This window comes from Chiloscyllium punctatum, chromosome 18 (assembly GCF_047496795.1).
Source record: "Chiloscyllium punctatum isolate Juve2018m chromosome 18, sChiPun1.3, whole genome shotgun sequence".
Taxonomy (NCBI): Eukaryota; Metazoa; Chordata; class Chondrichthyes; order Orectolobiformes; family Hemiscylliidae; genus Chiloscyllium; species Chiloscyllium punctatum.
The window spans coordinates 50,337,728-50,350,625 of NC_092756.1; the positions used below are offsets into that span (position 1 = coordinate 50,337,728).

The 12,898-nt window shown below is 46.4% G+C and overlaps 9 non-coding genes across 9 annotated transcripts; all 9 read left to right on the forward strand.

The window, feature by feature from the left end:
• The first annotated feature begins 640 nt into the window (after positions 1–640).
• trnal-aag (transfer RNA leucine (anticodon AAG)) lies at positions 641–722 on the forward strand. The gene has a single exon. It is a non-coding gene; the product is annotated as a tRNA-Leu (tRNA).
• A 1,125-nt stretch (positions 723–1,847) lies between these two features.
• On the forward strand, positions 1,848–1,920 carry trnav-uac (transfer RNA valine (anticodon UAC)). Its single transcript has one exon. It is a non-coding gene; the product is annotated as a tRNA-Val (tRNA).
• Positions 1,921–3,580: 1,660 nt separating this feature from the next.
• On the forward strand, positions 3,581–3,662 carry trnal-aag (transfer RNA leucine (anticodon AAG)). The gene has a single exon. It is a non-coding gene; the product is annotated as a tRNA-Leu (tRNA).
• Positions 3,663–4,787: 1,125 nt separating this feature from the next.
• trnav-uac (transfer RNA valine (anticodon UAC)) lies at positions 4,788–4,860 on the forward strand. The gene has a single exon. It is a non-coding gene; the product is annotated as a tRNA-Val (tRNA).
• Positions 4,861–6,520: 1,660 nt separating this feature from the next.
• Positions 6,521–6,602, forward strand: trnal-aag (transfer RNA leucine (anticodon AAG)). The gene has a single exon. It is a non-coding gene; the product is annotated as a tRNA-Leu (tRNA).
• A 1,125-nt stretch (positions 6,603–7,727) lies between these two features.
• On the forward strand, positions 7,728–7,800 carry trnav-uac (transfer RNA valine (anticodon UAC)). The gene has a single exon. It is a non-coding gene; the product is annotated as a tRNA-Val (tRNA).
• A 1,660-nt stretch (positions 7,801–9,460) lies between these two features.
• trnal-aag (transfer RNA leucine (anticodon AAG)) lies at positions 9,461–9,542 on the forward strand. Its single transcript has one exon. It is a non-coding gene; the product is annotated as a tRNA-Leu (tRNA).
• A 1,125-nt stretch (positions 9,543–10,667) lies between these two features.
• Positions 10,668–10,740, forward strand: trnav-uac (transfer RNA valine (anticodon UAC)). Its single transcript has one exon. It is a non-coding gene; the product is annotated as a tRNA-Val (tRNA).
• Positions 10,741–12,400: 1,660 nt separating this feature from the next.
• On the forward strand, positions 12,401–12,482 carry trnal-aag (transfer RNA leucine (anticodon AAG)). Its single transcript has one exon. It is a non-coding gene; the product is annotated as a tRNA-Leu (tRNA).
• Positions 12,483–12,898: the final 416 nt, after the last annotated feature.

The following is a 12,898-nucleotide window of genomic DNA, read 5'->3' on the forward strand; positions in this document are numbered from 1 at the left end:
TCCAGGTGCAATCTGCAGCAAATTGCACGGTAAGGTAAAAGGCAAGGAAAGTGGCATCTCGAACCGGCCCCGAGGTCAGACCTTCCTCACAATGTAATCTGTCCTTCTCGGATTGTAATGCTACCTCCGGTTTTAGGGTGGAACATTCTTTGGGAACCTTATTCTGCAAAACAGACACAGTGACTGAAACTATGCTGCACGGTATGATTTGGGACACGGCCTGCTCAGCTTTGTGCATTTCCCCTGTAGTCCGGTGTGTTTCATGTTCCGTGTAAACGTGAAAGTTGTCCTGTTTCGAGCAATGGGTGAAATCATTGAGCAAAGCAAGAATCGAAATTGCAGTAATGTCAAGTAGCTCATGGTAATTTGACCCAATCATAATCGATAATATATTCTCACGCACTCACAGATACATCTGTAGCTGAATCGAAGTCTGAGAAGATAGACTCAGTTTACCAGTGATTTTTGTCTGGATTGATGGGCTATCGTTAACTGCTGAGAAATTGATATTGTAGACGGGCACATCCCAGCAGCTGTGCGAGTCGGAGAGGGATCATGGAACCCTTTTCACGTGAGTTTACATCTGTTGTTATGCAGGAACACAATTGGAAGTGCAAGAAAATGGAGTCGTGGGCGTGTTGGTAGTGTGGCCGAGCGGTCTAAGGCGCTGGATTAAGGCTCCAGTCTCGTCAGAGGCGTGGGTTCGAATCCCACCGCTGCCATTTCTGCGGAGCAGCTAGTTTAAATGCTGTTTCGATCCCCTGCGGCATTTCTGTTTAAAACAGAAGCAAAGCGAGTTTGCTTCCCGGGGAATTGATTGTGGTGTTGGTAAGTGCCGAATTTTCCAAAGTGTCTGTGCTGTCATGCTCGTGTTCGCCTCCCGCGCGGAAAATCGCCAGCGGCTCTACTCTTGCTTTCTGTTCCAGGCAAGTTGAGCTTTTACTGGAACCGAATGGAGACTGGTATTTCATCGTTGTTGCGAAACAGAGTCCTACGGTGACTCGACTCGTCGTTATTTGGTTTTCTGGCCAATGAGAAAATCGTTCCAATGTATTTCGATGTCATATGTTATTGAATTTCTCCCACTTCCTTCATTTCAGTCCTGGAGTCATCGGAAGGGAAAGGTAATCTAATCGAGACTGTGATTGGTGAAATTCACTTTTTATGGCCCATTCTTATTATGTTCTTTTCTTGTCTCTTTGCAGCATTGTCTGGGAAGTGGTGGTGCACTCAGGCTCCAGTATGTTTGAAAGAGTAGTTTGGAATTGCCCTGTTGTTAGTTGTGTGATTACGTTATGGCTCATGCCCCCTGACTGTCTCACATTTAGCATTCAAGCTCGCTGTGTCTGAAAATGCATTTGGTTTTCCCGTTTTGTTTGTGTTCCGTGTTAAATGCTTTCCGTTTTGCGATTCGCTCAATACATTACGAATTAACAGGGTTTCTGAGGTAACTTCCAGCTGCAAAAATCCTCAACTGAGAATCTGGGAAATTTTCACGGAGTATGGTCAGTCGGAGCAAAAGTAAGGAAGTCGTTCGTTTCTGCAGTGTTTCACAATGCTACCTTTCCCGTGAGCAGTCGAACAGACGAAAAGATTTTGCCACAGACTGCGACGGTAAGCTCCGCAAAAACGTAATTCTTTAAAGCAGGTGTAAGCGACACAACGTTATTGGGGTACACCGCGTGGAAACAGATACTTCGGTGTATTTCTTCCATGCTCACCACATAGCCAAAATTAAACAAGTCCCATTAAACAACGAGCTAACGGAAACAGAAAGGTGAAAGGTCGAATGGCTTCAACTTTCAGTGCTGGATGCCACTGAGCTGCAGCGGGGACGACCGAGGCTTGTTTCTGTAGTGTAGTGGTCATCACGTTCGCCTTACACGCGAAAGGTCCCCAGTTCGAAACTGGGCAGAAACTGCTTTGCTCTTCAACTGCAGCCTTTGACATCGACAAGAACGGAGCTTTCTTGCTTGCTTTCCCATGTGCAAACCTGCCTTCGAGTTTGCTCGAATAAATCATCGCTCGTAGTGCAATGCAATGCCGCTCCGTTTAATTACTGTGCAAAAGCATTGTAAAGTTTTTCTCCAACCTGGTTCTGATCATATGCCATTCTGTTTGAGAGTGTAGTTACCCCCTTCTGATCCTTCCACGAAAAGCATTACCGCATTCGCATTCCTTGCGCAGGCGGCCCGGTTCAAAGACAGGGAAGAAGCTGATGTGCTGGTGTCACAGTGCACCACGGATTCCTCAACTAGTCTGTCTTTCAAATGTATCCCAAAGTCGTCTCTGAAAGACCTCATTTGGAAGGTGTCTGTCGTTATTCAACGTGTGAGAATTGGCACCAGAGGTCCTGAATCATGTTTTGGAGCAGTTCGCACGTTAGTGGCTCATTCAATCAGCAACAGCAATGAAAGAAATTCCACTCTCAGAGGAACCTCTGGACCTGTGCTTTCATAGCGTCGCTAGTATTAAGGTGCGCCCCGAGATCTAAGCCAGGTTGGAACGGAAACGGAGGAATCGACAGAGAGGCTACAGAATGACATCGCATCCATTTGGTTTTCATTAAATCACTGACGAGCAGGAAAATGTAAACGGGGAGGGCGAGTGGGGAAGTGAGGCAGTTGCAGCTCTGGAGAAAGTCCTTCGTTGTGATTCACTCAGCAACCAGAGACGTGACGGTGACTCAGGCGTGAGAGCTCTTCACATCGTGAACAAAAAGCAATCAAGGGCAGTTAGCACCTCTTCCGGAGTGGGGGTGGGGTGAGGTAATTACCTTTTGACTTCTGTTACTATGTTCGGAAACTGCCTTTTGGATTGAGGTGAAGAGAAACTGCATTTCTAAAAAGCACCATGGAACTTGTTAAACTTTATTGAGTCGCTTATTCTCATCGATTCCCACACAGGTTTCCAACTCAGTTGGTATCCATGAGGCTCATGTCCAGGTGCAATCTGCAGCAAATTGCACGGTTAGGTAAAAGGCAAGGAAAGTGGCCTCTCGAACCGGCCCCGAGGTCAGACCTTCCTCACAATGTAATCTGTCCTTCTCGGATTGTAATGCTACCTCCGGTTTTAGGGTGGAACATTCTTTGGGAACCTTATTCTGCAAAACAGACACAGTGACTGAAACTATGCTGCACGGTATGATTTGGGACACGGCCTGCTCAGCTTTGTGCATTTCCCCTGTAGTCCGGTGTGTTTCATGTTCCGTGTAAACGTGAAAGTTGTCCTGTTTCGAGCAATGGGTGAAATCATTGAGCAAAGCAAGAATCGAAATTGCAGTAATGTCAAGTAGCTCATGGTAATTTGACCCAATCATAATCGATCATATATTCTCACGCACTCACAGATACATCTGTAGCTGAATCGAAGTCTGAGAAGATAGACTCAGTTTACCAGTGATTTTTGTCTGGATTGATGGGCTATCGTTAACTGCTGAGAAATTGATATTGTAGACGGGCACATCCCAGCAGCTGTGCGAGTCGGAGAGGGATCATGGAACCCTTTTCACGTGAGTTTACATCTGTTGTTATGCAGGAACACAATTGGAAGTGCAAGAAAATGGAGTCGTGGGCGTGTTGGTAGTGTGGCCGAGCGGTCTAAGGCGCTGGATTAAGGCTCCAGTCTCGACAGAGGCGTGGGTTCGAATCCCACCGCTGCCATTTCTGCGGAGCAGCTAGTTTAAATGCTGTTTCGATCCCCTGCGGCATTTCTGTTTAAAACAGAAGCAAAATGAGTTTGCTACCCGGGGAATTGATTGTGGTGTTGGTAAGTGCCGAATTTTCCAAAGTGTCTGTGCTGTCATGCTCGTGTTCGCCTCCCGCGCGGAAAATCGCCAGCGGCTCTACTCTTGCTTTCTGTTCCAGGCAAGTTGAGCTTTTACTGGAACCGAATGGAGACTGCTATTTCATCGTTGTTGCGAAACAGAGTCCTACGGTGACTCGACTCGTCGTTATTTGGTTTTCTGGCCAATGAGAAAATCGTTCCAATGTATTTCGATGTCATATGTTATTGAATTTCTCCCACTTCCTTCATTTCAGTCCTGGAGTCATCGGAAGGGAAAGGTAATCTAATCGAGACTGTGATTGGTGAAATTCACTTTTTATGGCCCATTCTTATTATGTTCTTTTTTTGTCTCTTTGCAGCATTGTCTGGGAAGTGATGGTGCACTCAGGCTCCAGTATGTTTGAAAGAGTAGTTTGGAATTGCCCTGTTGTTAGTTGTGTGATTACGTTATGGCTCATGCCCCCTGACTGTCTCACATTTAGCATTCAAGCTCGCTGTGTCTGAAAATGCATTTGGTTTTCCCGTTTTGTTTGTGTTCCGTGTTAAATGCTTTCTGTTTTGCGATTCGCTCAATACATTACGAATTAACAGGGTTTCTGAGGTAACTTCCAGCTGCAAAAATCCTCAACTGAGAATCTGGGAAATTTTCACGGAGTATGGTCAGTCGGAGCAAAAGTAAGGAAGTCGTTCGTTTCTGCAGTGTTTCACAATGCTACCTTTCCCGTGAGCAGTCGAACAGACGAAAAGATTTTGCCACAGACTGCGACGGTAAGCTCCGCAAAAACGTAATTCTTTAAAGCAGGTGTAAGCGACACAACGTTATTGGGGTACACCGCGTGGAAACAGATACTTCGGTGTATCTCGTCCATGCTCACCACATAGCCAAAATTAAACAAGTCCCATTAAACAACGAGCTAACGGAAACAGAAAGGTGAAAGGTCGAATGGCTTCAACTTTCAGTGCTGGATGCCACTGAGCTGCAGCGGGGACGACCGAGGCTTGTTTCTGTAGTGTAGTGGTCATCACGTTCGCCTTACACGCGAAAGGTCCCCAGTTCGAAACTGGGCAGAAACTGCTTTGCTCTTCAACTGCAGCCTTTGACATCGACAAGAACGGAGCTTTCTTGCTTGCTTTCCCATGTGCAAACCTGCCTTCGAGTTTGCTCGAATAAATCGTCGCTCGTAGTGCAATGCAATGCCGCTCCGTTTAATTACTGTGCAAAAGCATTGTAAAGTTTTTCTCCAACCTGGTTCTGATCATATGCCATTCTGTTTGAGAGTGTAGTTACCCCCTTCTGATCCTTCCACGAAAAGCATTACCGCATTCGCATTCCTTGCGCAGGCGGCCCGGTTCAAAGACAGGGAAGAAGCTGATGTGCTGGTGTCACAGTGCACCACGGATTCCTCAACTAGTCTGTCTGTCAAATGTATCCCAAAGTCGTCTCTGAAAGACCTCATTTGGAAGGTGTCTGTCGTTATTCAACGTGTGAGAATTGGCACCAGAGGTCCTGAATCATGTTTTGGAGCAGTTCGCACGTTAGTGGCTCATTCAATCAGCAACAGCAATGAAAGAAATTCCACTCTCAGAGGAACCTCTGGACCTGTGCTTTCATAGCGTCGCTAGTATTAAGGTGCGCCCCGAGATCTAAGCCAGGTTGGAACGGAAACGGAGGAATCGACAGAGAGGCTACAGAATGACATCGCATCCATTTGGTTTTCATTAAATCACTGACGAGCAGGAAAATGTAAACGGGGAGGGCGAGTGGGGAAGTGAGGCAGTTGCAGCTCTGGAGAAAGTCCTTCGTTGTGATTCACTCAGCAACCAGAGACGTGACGGTGACTCAGGCGTGAGAGCTCTTCACATCGTGAACAAAAAGCAATCAAGGGCAGTTAGCACCTCTTCCGGAGTGGGGGTGGGGTGAGGTAATTACCTTTTGACTTCTGTTACTATGTTCGGAAACTGCCTTTTGGATTGAGGTGAAGAGAAACTGCATTTCTAAAAAGCACCATGGAACTTGTTAAACTTTATTGAGTCGCTTATTCTCATCGATTCCCACACAGGTTTCCAACTCAGTTGGTATCCATGAGGCTCATGTCCAGGTGCAATCTGCAGCAAATTGCACGGTTAGGTAAAAGGCAAGGAAAGTGGCCTCTCGAACCGGCCCCGAGGTCAGACCTTCCTCACAATGTAATCTGTCCTTCTCGGATTGTAATGCTACCTCCGGTTTTAGGGTGGAACATTCTTTGGGAACCTTATTCTGCAAAACAGACACAGTGACTGAAACTATGCTGCACGGTATGATTTGGGACACGGCCTGCTCAGCTTTGTGCATTTCCCCTGTAGTCCGGTGTGTTTCATGTTCCGTGTAAACGTGAAAGTTGTCCTGTTTCGAGCAATGGGTGAAATCATTGAGCAAAGCAAGAATCGAAATTGCAGTAATGTCAAGTAGCTCATGGTAATTTGACCCAATCATAATCGATCATATATTCTCACGCACTCACAGATACATCTGTAGCTGAATCGAAGTCTGAGAAGATAGACTCAGTTTACCAGTGATTTTTGTCTGGATTGATGGGCTATCGTTAACTGCTGAGAAATTGATATTGTAGACGGGCACATCCCAGCAGCTGTGCGAGTCGGAGAGGGATCATGGAACCCTTTTCACGTGAGTTTACATCTGTTGTTATGCAGGAACACAATTGGAAGTGCAAGAAAATGGAGTCGTGGGCGTGTTGGTAGTGTGGCCGAGCGGTCTAAGGCGCTGGATTAAGGCTCCAGTCTCGACAGAGGCGTGGGTTCGAATCCCACCGCTGCCATTTCTGCGGAGCAGCTAGTTTAAATGCTGTTTCGATCCCCTGCGGCATTTCTGTTTAAAACAGAAGCAAAATGAGTTTGCTTCCCGGGGAATTGATTGTGGTGTTGGTAAGTGCCGAATTTTCCAAAGTGTCTGTGCTGTCATGCTCGTGTTCGCCTCCCGCGCGGAAAATCGCCAGCGGCTCTACTCTTGCTTTCTGTTCCAGGCAAGTTGAGCTTTTACTGGAACCGAATGGAGACTGCTATTTCATCGTTGTTGCGAAACAGAGTCCTACGGTGACTCGACTCGTCGTTATTTGGTTTTCTGGCCAATGAGAAAATCGTTCCAATGTATTTCGATGTCATATGTTATTGAATTTCTCCCACTTCCTTCATTTCAGTCCTGGAGTCATCGGAAGGGAAAGGTAATCTAATCGAGACTGTGATTGGTGAAATTCACTTTTTATGGCCCATTCTTATTATGTTCTTTTTTTGTCTCTTTGCAGCATTGTCTGGGAAGTGATGGTGCACTCAGGCTCCAGTATGTTTGAAAGAGTAGTTTGGAATTGCCCTGTTGTTAGTTGTGTGATTACGTTATGGCTCATGCCCCCTGACTGTCTCACATTTAGCATTCAAGCTCGCTGTGTCTGAAAATGCATTTGGTTTTCCCGTTTTGTTTGTGTTCCGTGTTAAATGCTTTCTGTTTTGCGATTCGCTCAATACATTACGAATTAACAGGGTTTCTGAGGTAACTTCCAGCTGCAAAAATCCTCAACTGAGAATCTGGGAAATTTTCACGGAGTATGGTCAGTCGGAGCAAAAGTAAGGAAGTCGTTCGTTTCTGCAGTGTTTCACAATGCTACCTTTCCCGTGAGCAGTCGAACAGACGAAAAGATTTTGCCACAGACTGCGACGGTAAGCTCCGCAAAAACGTAATTCTTTAAAGCAGGTGTAAGCGACACAACGTTATTGGGGTACACCGCGTGGAAACAGATACTTCGGTGTATCTCGTCCATGCTCACCACATAGCCAAAATTAAACAAGTCCCATTAAACAACGAGCTAACGGAAACAGAAAGGTGAAAGGTCGAATGGCTTCAACTTTCAGTGCTGGATGCCACTGAGCTGCAGCGGGGACGACCGAGGCTTGTTTCTGTAGTGTAGTGGTCATCGCGTTCGCCTTACACGCGAAAGGTCCCCAGTTCGAAACTGGGCAGAAACTGCTTTGCTCTTCAACTGCAGCCTTTGACATCGACAAGAACGGAGCTTTCTTGCTTGCTTTCCCATGTGCAAACCTGCCTTCGAGTTTGCTCGAATAAATAATCGCTCGTAGTGCAATGCAATGCCGCTCCGTTTAATTACTGTGCAAAAGCATTGTAAAGTTTTTCTCCAACCTGGTTCTGATCATATGCCATTCTGTTTGAGAGTGTAGTTACCCCCTTCTGATCCTTCCACGAAAAGCATTACCGCATTCGCATTCCTTGCGCAGGCGGCCCGGTTCAAAGACAGGGAAGAAGCTGATGTGCTGGTGTCACAGTGCACCACGGATTCCTCAACTAGTCTGTCTGTCAAATGTATCCCAAAGTCGTCTCTGAAAGACCTCATTTGGAAGGTGTCTGTCGTTATTCAACGTGTGAGAATTGGCACCAGAGGTCCTGAATCATGTTTTGGAGCAGTTCGCACGTTAGTGGCTCATTCAATCAGCAACAGCAATGAAAGAAATTCCACTCTCAGAGGAACCTCTGGACCTGTGCTTTCATAGCGTCGCTAGTATTAAGGTGCGCCCCGAGATCTAAGCCAGGTTGGAACGGAAACGGAGGAATCGACAGAGAGGCTACAGAATGACATCGCATCCATTTGGTTTTCATTAAATCACTGACGAGCAGGAAAATGTAAACGGGGAGGGCGAGTGGGGAAGTGAGGCAGTTGCAGCTCTGGAGAAAGTCCTTCGTTGTGATTCACTCAGCAACCAGAGACGTGACGGTGACTCAGGCGTGAGAGCTCTTCACATCGTGAACAAAAAGCAATCAAGGGCAGTTAGCACCTCTTCCGGAGTGGGGGTGGGGTGAGGTAATTACCTTTTGACTTCTGTTACTATGTTCGGAAACTGCCTTTTGGATTGAGGTGAAGAGAAACTGCATTTCTAAAAAGCACCATGGAACTTGTTAAACTTTATTGAGTCGCTTATTCTCATCGATTCCCACACAGGTTTCCAACTCAGTTGGTATCCATGAGGCTCATGTCCAGGTGCAATCTGCAGCAAATTGCACGGTTAGGTAAAAGGCAAGGAAAGTGGCCTCTCGAACCGGCCCCGAGGTCAGACCTTCCTCACAATGTAATCTGTCCTTCTCGGATTGTAATGCTACCTCCGGTTTTAGGGTGGAACATTCTTTGGGAACCTTATTCTGCAAAACAGACACAGTGACTGAAACTATGCTGCACGGTATGATTTGGGACACGGCCTGCTCAGCTTTGTGCATTTCCCCTGTAGTCCGGTGTGTTTCATGTTCCGTGTAAACGTGAAAGTTGTCCTGTTTCGAGCAATGGGTGAAATCATTGAGCAAAGCAAGAATCGAAATTGCAGTAATGTCAAGTAGCTCATGGTAATTTGACCCAATCATAATCGATCATATATTCTCACGCACTCACAGATAAATCTGTAGCTGAATCGAAGTCTGAGAAGATAGACTCAGTTTACCAGTGATTTTTGTCTGGATTGATGGGCTATCGTTAACTGCTGAGAAATTGATATTGTAGACGGGCACATCCCAGCAGCTGTGCGAGTCGGAGAGGGATCATGGAACCCTTTTCACGTGAGTTTACATCTGTTGTTATGCAGGAACACAATTGGAAGTGCAAGAAAATAGATTTGTGGGCGTGTTGGTAGTGTGGCCGAGCGGTCTAAGGCGCTGGATTAAGGCTCCAGTCTCGACAGAGGCGTGGGTTCGAATCCCACCGCTGCCATTTCTGCGGAGCAGCTAGTTTAAATGCTGTTTCGATCCCCTGCGGCATTTCTGTTTAAAACAGAAGCAAAATGAGTTTGCTTCCCGGGGAATTGATTGTGGTGTTGGTAAGTGCCGAATTTTCCAAAGTGTCTGTGCTGTCATGCTCGTGTTCGCCTCCCGCGCGGAAAATCGCCAGCGGCTCTACTCTTGCTTTCTGTTCCAGGCAAGTTGAGCTTTTACTGGAACCGAATGGAGACTGCTATTTCATCGTTGTTGCGAAACAGAGTCCTACGGTGACTCGACTCGTCGTTATTTGGTTTTCTGGCCAATGAGAAAATCGTTCCAATGTATTTCGATGTCATATGTTATTGAATTTCTCCCACTTCCTTCATTTCAGTCCTGGAGTCATCGGAAGGGAAAGGTAATCTAATCGAGACTGTGATTGGTGAAATTCACTTTTTATGGCCCATTCTTATTATGTTCTTTTTTTGTCTCTTTGCAGCATTGTCTGGGAAGTGATGGTGCACTCAGGCTCCAGTATGTTTGAAAGAGTAGTTTGGAATTGCCCTGTTGTTAGTTGTGTGATTACGTTATGGCTCATGCCCCCTGACTGTCTCACATTTAGCATTCAAGCTCGCTGTGTCTGAAAATGCATTTGGTTTTCCCGTTTTGTTTGTGTTCCGTGTTAAATGCTTTCTGTTTTGCGATTCGCTCAATACATTACGAATTAACAGGGTTTCTGAGGTAACTTCCAGCTGCAAAAATCCTCAACTGAGAATCTGGGAAATTTTCACGGAGTATGGTCAGTCGGAGCAAAAGTAAGGAAGTCGTTCGTTTCTGCAGTGTTTCACAATGCTACCTTTCCCGTGAGCAGTCGAACAGACGAAAAGATTTTGCCACAGACTGCGACGGTAAGCTCCGCAAAAACGTAATTCTTTAAAGCAGGTGTAAGCGACACAACGTTATTGGGGTACACCGCGTGGAAACAGATACTTCGGTGTATCTCGTCCATGCTCACCACATAGCCAAAATTAAACAAGTCCCATTAAACAACGAGCTAACGGAAACAGAAAGGTGAAAGGTCGAATGGCTTCAACTTTCAGTGCTGGATGCCACTGAGCTGCAGCGGGGACGACCGAGGCTTGTTTCTGTAGTGTAGTGGTCATCACGTTCGCCTTACACGCGAAAGGTCCCCAGTTCGAAACTGGGCAGAAACTGCTTTGCTCTTCAACTGCAGCCTTTGACATCGACAAGAACGGAGCTTTCTTGCTTGCTTTCCCATGTGCAAACCTGCCTTCGAGTTTGCTCGAATAAATCGTCGCTCGTAGTGCAATGCAATGCCGCTCCGTTTAATTACTGTGCAAAAGCATTGTAAAGTTTTTCTCCAACCTGGTTCTGATCATATGCCATTCTGTTTGAGAGTGTAGTTACCCCCTTCTGATCCTTCCACGAAAAGCATTACCGCATTCGCATTCCTTGCGCAGGCGGCCCGGTTCAAAGACAGGGAAGAAGCTGATGTGCTGGTGTCACAGTGCACCACGGATTCCTCAACTAGTCTGTCTGTCAAATGTATCCCAAAGTCGTCTCTGAAAGACCTCATTTGGAAGGTGTCTGTCGTTATTCAACGTGTGAGAATTGGCACCAGAGGTCCTGAATCATGTTTTGGAGCAGTTCGCACGTTAGTGGCTCATTCAATCAGCAACAGCAATGAAAGAAATTCCACTCTCAGAGGAACCTCTGGACCTGTGCTTTCATAGCGTCGCTAGTATTAAGGTGCGCCCCGAGATCTAAGCCAGGTTGGAACGGAAACGGAGGAATCGACAGAGAGGCTACAGAATGACATCGCATCCATTTGGTTTTCATTAAATCACTGACGAGCAGGAAAATGTAAACGGGGAGGGCGAGTGGGGAAGTGAGGCAGTTGCAGCTCTGGAGAAAGTCCTTCGTTGTGATTCACTCAGCAACCAGAGACGTGACGGTGACTCAGGCGTGAGAGCTCTTCACATCGTGAACAAAAAGCAATCAAGGGCAGTTAGCACCTCTTCCGGAGTGGGGGTGGGGTGAGGTAATTACCTTTTGACTTCTGTTACTATGTTCGGAAACTGCCTTTTGGATTGAGGTGAAGAGAAACTGCATTTCTAAAAAGCACCATGGAACTTGTTAAACTTTATTGAGTCGCTTATTCTCATCGATTCCCACACAGGTTTCCAACTCAGTTGGTATCCATGAGGCTCATGTCCAGGTGCAATCTGCAGCAAATTGCACGGTAAGGTAAAAGGCAAGGAAAGTGGCATCTCGAACCGGCCCCGAGGTCAGACCTTCCTCACAATGTAATCTGTCCTTCTCGGATTGTAATGCTACCTCCGGTTTTAGGGTGGAACATTCTTTGGGAACCTTATTCTGCAAAACAGACACAGTGACTGAAACTATGCTGCACGGTATGATTTGGGACACGGCCTGCTCAGCTTTGTGCATTTCCCCTGTAGTCCGGTGTGTTTCATGTTCCGTGTAAACGTGAAAGTTGTCCTGTTTCGAGCAATGGGTGAAATCATTGAGCAAAGCAAGAATCGAAATTGCAGTAATGTCAAGTAGCTCATGGTAATTTGACCCAATCATAATCGATCATATATTCTCACGCACTCACAGATACATCTGTAGCTGAATCGAAGTCTGAGAAGATAGACTCAGTTTACCAGTGATTTTTGTCTGGATTGATGGGCTATCGTTAACTGCTGAGAAATTGATATTGTAGACGGGCACATCCCAGCAGCTGTGCGAGTCGGAGAGGGATCATGGAACCCTTTTCACGTGAGTTTACATCTGTTGTTATGCAGGAACACAATTGGAAGTGCAAGAAAATGGAGTCGTGGGCGTGTTGGTAGTGTGGCCGAGCGGTCTAAGGCGCTGGATTAAGGCTCCAGTCTCGTCAGAGGCGTGGGTTCGAATCCCACCGCTGCCATTTCTGCGGAGCAGCTAGTTTAAATGCTGTTTCGATCCCCTGCGGCATTTCTGTTTAAAACAGAAGCAAAGCGAGTTTGCTTCCCGGGGAATTGATTGTGGTGTTGGTAAGTGCCGAATTTTCCAAAGTGTCTGTGCTGTCATGCTCGTGTTCGCCTCCCGCGCGGAAAATCGCCAGCGGCTCTACTCTTGCTTTCTGTTCCAGGCAAGTTGAGCTTTTACTGGAACCGAATGGAGACTGCTATTTCATCGTTGTTGCGAAACAGAGTCCTACGGTGACTCGACTCGTCGTTATTTGGTTTTCTGGCCAATGAGAAAATCGTTCCAATGTATTTCGATGTCATATGTTATTGAATTTCTCCCACTTCCTTCATTTCAGTCCTGGAGTCATCGGAAGGGAAAGGTAATCTAATCGAG